The sequence below is a fragment of the Mastomys coucha genome, unplaced genomic scaffold, assembly GCF_008632895.1.
Source record: "Mastomys coucha isolate ucsf_1 unplaced genomic scaffold, UCSF_Mcou_1 pScaffold15, whole genome shotgun sequence".
NCBI classification, from domain to species: Eukaryota; Metazoa; Chordata; class Mammalia; order Rodentia; family Muridae; genus Mastomys; species Mastomys coucha.
Genome location: NW_022196897.1, coordinates 84766018 through 84772546, shown reverse-complemented (window position 1 = coordinate 84772546; position 6529 = coordinate 84766018). Strand labels below are relative to the sequence as shown.

General features: G+C 44.0%; 1 pseudogene; it reads left to right on the top strand.

The window, feature by feature from the left end:
• The window catches only part of LOC116091744, a 5463-nt pseudogene extending 2755 nt beyond the window's left edge, over window positions 1–2708 (top strand).
• Window positions 2709–6529: the final 3821 nt, after the last annotated feature.

Genomic DNA, 6529 nt, shown 5'->3' with positions numbered 1-6529 from the left:
CTACCTGAATAACAGTGGATCTTGGTGTGGGCTGGGTATCCCATTCATTCATTGTTATTTCTGAATGTCCCTACCTCTTGTTGGGGAGAGACCTCCTCACTAAGATGGGGGCCCAAATCCATTTACTCCCTGAAGGACCACAGGTCAAGGTCTGGCAGGAGAGCCTATTCAGGTATTGACCATGACTTTAGAAGATGAATATCAGTTGTTTGAAGATGGGAGTCAAAAAGCTAAAGATTTGGACTGGTAGTTGCAGAATTACCTACAGGCATGGGCAGAAACTGCAGGAATGGGAAAGCCAAAAATCGGCCTCCTGCCAAAATACACCTAAAAGCCCAAGCCAGCCCAATAACAGTCCGCCAGTATCCTATGTCCAAGGAGGCTCAAGATGGGATCCAACCCCACATTTTACACCTTCTCCAGCTGGGGATTCTGTGGAAATGTTAGTCTGCCTGAAACCACCCCCACCCCCGCTCCCTGTGTAGAAACCTGGTACTAATGACTATAGGCCCATCCAGGACCTCAGGGAAGTGAACAAGTGGCTGACTGACCTCCAACTGACAGTCCACAACCCATATAACCTGTTGAGTTCTTTGCCTCCCTCCAGAACTTGGTACACAGTTATAGATCTCAAGGATGCCTTCTTTTGCTTGTCCCTGCCACCAAGAGTCAGGAATATTTCACCTTTGAATGGAAGGACCCAGACTCGGGTGTGACGGGGCAACTCACATGGACTCGCCTGCTCCAGGGTTTCAAGAACAACCCTACCATCTTTGACAAGGCCCTACACCAAGATCTGGCCATGGTCCCAGCAGCCAACCCTCAGGTAACTCTGTTGCAATAAGTGGATGACCTCCTTTTAGCCACTTCCAGCAAAGAACTGTGCTTAGAAGGAACAAAATGCCTTCTCACTGAACTAGGAAAACTGGGCTACCACACCTCAGCTAAGAAGGCCCAGATCTGCAGTTTGCAGGTTAGTTACCTGGGGTATCTGCTTAAAGAGGGAAAGAGGTGGCTGTCAGAGGCTAGAAAAGAAACTGTTCCATATTCCACTGCCCACTAACCAAAAACAAGTCAGAGAGTTTTGGGGCACAGCCGGTTTCTGTCACCTATGAATACCTGGATTCACTGAGATGGCAGCTCCATTATACTCAATCACAAAGAACAAACAGCCCTTTGTCTGCAGAGAAAAAGAACAATAGGCTTTTAAGGCCATTGAGACAACCCTAATGTCAGCCTCTGCCCTGGGTCTCCCAGATGTAACCAAGCCTTTCCACTTGTTTGTGGCAGAAAACAGGAATATAGCTAAAGGGGTCTTTACCCAGAAACTGGGACCATGGAAAAGACCAGTGGCATATCTGTCCAAAAAGCTGGACCCAGTGGTGGCAGGGTGGCCCACTTGCCTGTGGATCAAGGCTGCAGTTGCTATGTTGGTTAAAGACGCAGATAAATTAACTATGGGACAGGACTTGGAGGTATTTGCTCCACACATTCTGGAGAGCATGGTTCGCCAGCCACCTAACAGGTGGCTTACTAATGCTCGTATGACTCACTATCAGACTCTGTTGCTCAACTCTGACAGAATCACTCTTGCACTCCCTATGGGCCTGAACCCAGCCACCTTACTTCCAGATCCTGACCTTGAGCCTCATATCCATGACTGTCAGCAGGTGCTTGTTGTAGCATATGGCTGGTGCAAAGATCTGTCTGATTAGCCCCAGGCTGAGGCTACTTGCTTCACTGATAGAAGCAGTTTCCTGGAAGGAGGAAAATGGTGAGCAGGTGCTACTGTGGTAGACGAACAACAAATCATATGGGCACAGGCTCTGCCTGAAGGAACCTCTGCCCAAAAGGTTGAGCTCGTTGCCCTCACCAAGGCCCTTGAGTTGGGGGAAGGCAAGAAGGTCAACATCTATACAGATAGCGGGTATGCCTTCGCCAAAGCACATGTTCATGGTGCTATCTACCAGCAGCGAGGACGGCTAACCTTTGGAGGACAGGAGATGAAGCACAAATCTGAAATTCTGGCCTTGTTAAAAGCCCTGCACAAGCCAGCAAAAGTGAGTATCATACACTGTCTGGGTCACCAGGGCGTGACTCCTCTGTAGCCAGAGGAAATAATCTGGCAGACCAGGAGGCCAGGGCAGTAGCCTCAAGAGTTGCCCCAGTGATGGTGGTCCCAGACCCAGAACCACCAGGACCCAAGTTCCGGTACTCTGCTGAAGATTTGGTGGTCTTCTCAAGAGGCCCCGACAACTGCTTTGATCAGGAAAAAGAACTCTGGTGTACACTCTCAGGAAAGAAGATTCTACCACAGGAACAAGCATGGACAATGATAAAGCAAAAGCATCAATGGACCCACCTGGGGGAAAGGAAGTTAACTCAAACTGCCTTAAGATCTAAGTATTATATTCCAGGACTGAAACACCTGGTAGAACAAATAGTTCATAGTTTTGTGCCCTGCCAGAAGGTAAATGCTTGCAGAAACAAAGCTGACCCTAGTAAAGACCTCAGGGAGATAAGCTGGGAGCCTACTGGGAAGTGGACTTCACCGAGATAAAATCAGGCAAGTATGGCTATAAATATCTTCTAGTTTTCAGAGACACTTTCTCAGGATGGGTAAAAGCCTTCCCTACCAAGCAGAAGACTGCAACAGTGATAGTTAAGAAGATACTGGAAGAAATTTTCCTCTGATTTGGAGTACCTAACGTAATTAGATCTGATAATGGCTCTGTCTTCATTGCCAAGGTAAGCCAGGGAGTGGCCAGGTACCTAGAGGTCGATTGGAAATTTCATTGTATTTATAGACCTTAAAGCTCAGGGCAGGTAGAGAGGGATATCAGAACCCTAAAAGAGACCTTGACTAAATTGACCATGGAGACTGGTGCTGACTGGGTGGTGCTCCTTCCCTTGGTCCTGTTTAGAGTCAGAAACACCCCCTCCCATTTTATTCTGACTCCTTTTGAAATCTTGTATGGGATTTCTACTCCCCTGACTTTTCTGGGGGATGCCCTGGAACCCACTTGTCATAGTAACAATGATTTGTATGCCAGGTTAAAGGGCCTGCAGGTGGTACAGAAAGAAGTATGATCACAACTGGCAGCTTCTTACGAACCTGGGACCCCTAAAACCTCACATCCATTCCAGCTTGGGGATTCAGTCTACGTGAGACGACATCGCGCCCAGAAGCTCCAGCAATGCTGGAAAGGACCCTATCTCTTATTGCTGACTACTCTGACAGCTTTCAAGGTAGATGGAATCACTGCTCAGGATGGTGTCACCCACTTTGAATCTCATTCATTAAACCAGGAAAGCAGGCCTTATATTGGACCAGGGACTATACCTGGGGTCTTAGGTTTTACAAAGAAAGATATGATGATAGACTATTGTTCACTATTAAACTGAAGGTCGAGACCCCATATACTCCTTTAGGCCACAATAAAATCCTGGCTCCCACCAAACCCCCTATTAAAGCTCCTCAGCCTTTGCTCCCTCCAAGGGCTACCTCTATCAGGCTGACCAGCCTTGCTAACCAAGGAATAGTTCCCTTTCCCAAGACTATCCAGAGTTACCACATTTAGTTCATTTAGTTCAGGAAGCTTTTAAGGTCATCAATAGCACTAACCCCAATACTACCAATTCTTGCTGGCTTTGTTACGAAGTAGCTCCCCCTTATTATGAAGGGATTGCCTTTGTTGGGACAGTTAACCTGTCTGATGATGTCTCACAGTGCCGCTGGCAACAACATAATGCCAGACTCACCTTGTCTGCCATTACTGGGCAGGGAGTATGTGTGGGAAAGATCCCCTCCTCATATGCCCATCTTTGTAATCAGACTTTGCCTCAGCCCAATGAACCTGTTTTCCTCCTGCCCCCACTGCCTCCTCCCCTTGAGGGATGGTGGGTATGAGCCTCAGGAGTTACTCCATGTGTCAATTCTCAGGTACTAGAAAACACTCAGGATTTTTGTGTAATGGTACAACTATTTCCCAGACTTGTGTATCATCCCTATGAACAATTATTGTCCCACTGGGATGAGAGTCAGCTCAGGGTTAAGAGAGAACCTATAGGGATAACTGTTCCTCTCTTGCTAGGACTGGGACTGGGGGCAGTTGGAATGACCACAAGAGCATCATCATTGGCACTCCAACACCAGAGCTATCAGAGTCTTCGGTTGACTATAGATGCTGATATAGTAGAAATGGAAAATTCTCTTTTCAAGATCCAGGAATCCTTGACTTCATTATGTGAGGTAGTCCTCCAAAATAGGAGAGGCCAGACCTCCTCTTTCTCCAGCAAGGAGGTCTGTGTGTGACCCTGAAAGAAGAATGCTGTTTTTATAAAGACTGTTCTGGAATTGTAAAGGCCAAGGTTAGAGAGGGACTGGCCAAGAGGAAAAGAGAAAGAGAATAGAGCCAGGGGTGGTTTGAATCTTGGTTTAACTCTTCCCCTTGGCTCACTACTGTGATTTCTACCCTATTGGGACCATTAATAATCCTGATGTTGCTTTTAACTTTTGGCACCTGCATTTTGAACCGCTTGCTGGCCTTTATTAGAAAACGCATAAGTACAGTTCAGATTATGATGTTAAGACAACACTATCAAGAATTGGGCCAGAGTCATTTATAATTTATAATTTATAAATTTATAATTTATAATTTCGTGTTTGAAATACTCACGAGAAAGAGGGGGGAATGTGTGACCTTAGAGAATATAAGATGGTTGCTGAAAGACATTGCCAGGAATGTGCACTCCCTTCCTGGAATGTCCCAGTAATACAAACTTTAAGCCCCAACTGCAGAGTGCAGATAATGACCAAAAATCTTTCAGTTCAACCTTCTGGTAAATAAGACCACACCTTGCCTGGGGCTACCAATGTGGAGAAAGGGCAGCAGGGGCCTCAAATGGATGTAAGCCAATTCATGCTGTTACCAAAGTCTACCCTCAATAACTGTATAAAAACTGTGTGCTTGGAATGTTGGGGGTCACCTGCACCCCGATTGCAGGATGGCCGCAGTGCACTGCTGGATCAATAAACCTCATGCTTGTTGCATGGATCTCCATCTCTGTTTCTGTGAGTGGGACATCCCTAATGTAAGGCTATTTGGGTCTTACAATGGGAAGCCTAACAGAGCTTCCAAAATTTTTGGCAATTTAAAGAGACTGCTGGACGCCTGGACAGTCTTTATTTCAAAACATTGTATCATCGGTCTTCAGCCTTCTGGCCCATGAATGTCTGACAGACAAGAGAAACAGGAATATTAAGGACTTGCCTACTCTGTCTCAGCAGATTTAAGCTGCCCTAGGCCTATAAGTGTATCATTTTCAGACAGTGTTGTCTACAGATGAAGAGGCAACTTTTGCCTAGTGGTTGTCTTGCCACAACTGGAACAACTCCAATGATGCTCAGTTTCTTCTTTAAATCTGAGAAAGGGTTGCTGTCAGGAGCAGACAGGTCTCTAGTCAAATGAATAAATAATATTAAATGTCACATTCTGTGGATTTCTGATGTTTTTGTAAATCAACTATCTATGTAAAGTAACCTGGACTGTTGTCTGCTAACTACTCTTAGCTTCTTTTAATTAAAATCTTGAAATCACCCAGCAATAAACTCAGAGCCATGAATTTGTTAATTTGGCCTTAAACTCACAGGTCTAAACATCTCAGATCTGTCTATAATAACAGCAAAAGAAGGACTGGATCTAAGCCCTGTACTTTTAATTATTTAGTATCAATAGAAGAAATTTATACCAATGATAACCTTGATTTTATATCAAAATAAATTCTGCACCAAATTGGAACATATGACTTTAATTTAGTAACAGTTATAGGGTCTAATATTAAATGAGATTATGGATATACAATTAATTCTGGCCAGGACAAAGAAGAAAGCTCTGGTGGGAATCTGACTTTGGGCTAGTACTCAGGAAATAGGCTCAAGTTTAAGAATATTTACATTTAGCTAATGCAAAGCTCAGAGCAGGCTCAGCTGAGGAATGTTTGGCATTCCTTTTATCTTGGTCATCCTGATTAGATTCTGGAAAAGTTGTTTAAAGGATTTTATTTACTGTCTTGTATGTTCCTTGACCTAAAACTGATCTTATTATTTGCATGTAATTAAAGTGCTATAAAATTGGACTGAGTTTCCTTTTCCAACCTGTGTGCCAGGGATTTTTTGTAGTTTTATTGTATTTTATTTTGTTGTATTTGAATGTTGTCTCAAGGAGGCCTGTTGTTTTCAGAGAGGAGACAGAGTGGGAGTGAATCCAGTACAATGAGGAAGTGCTAAGTAGCTGGGAGAAATGAAGGGAGGTGAAACTGTGTTTGGAATGTATTGTATGAAAAAAAGAATCCATTTTCAAGAAAAAAAAAAAGGAAAAAAAAGAATTACCTGAGTAATATTGATATTGGTTTAGCTCCCGTTGTGGTAAAATTGTTATTATTTCAAGTTATTTAATTCTTTTTTCTTTATCAGGCAATGCCATAAAATTTCACATAGCTATCTATGGACAATTCTAATAAAAAGTTG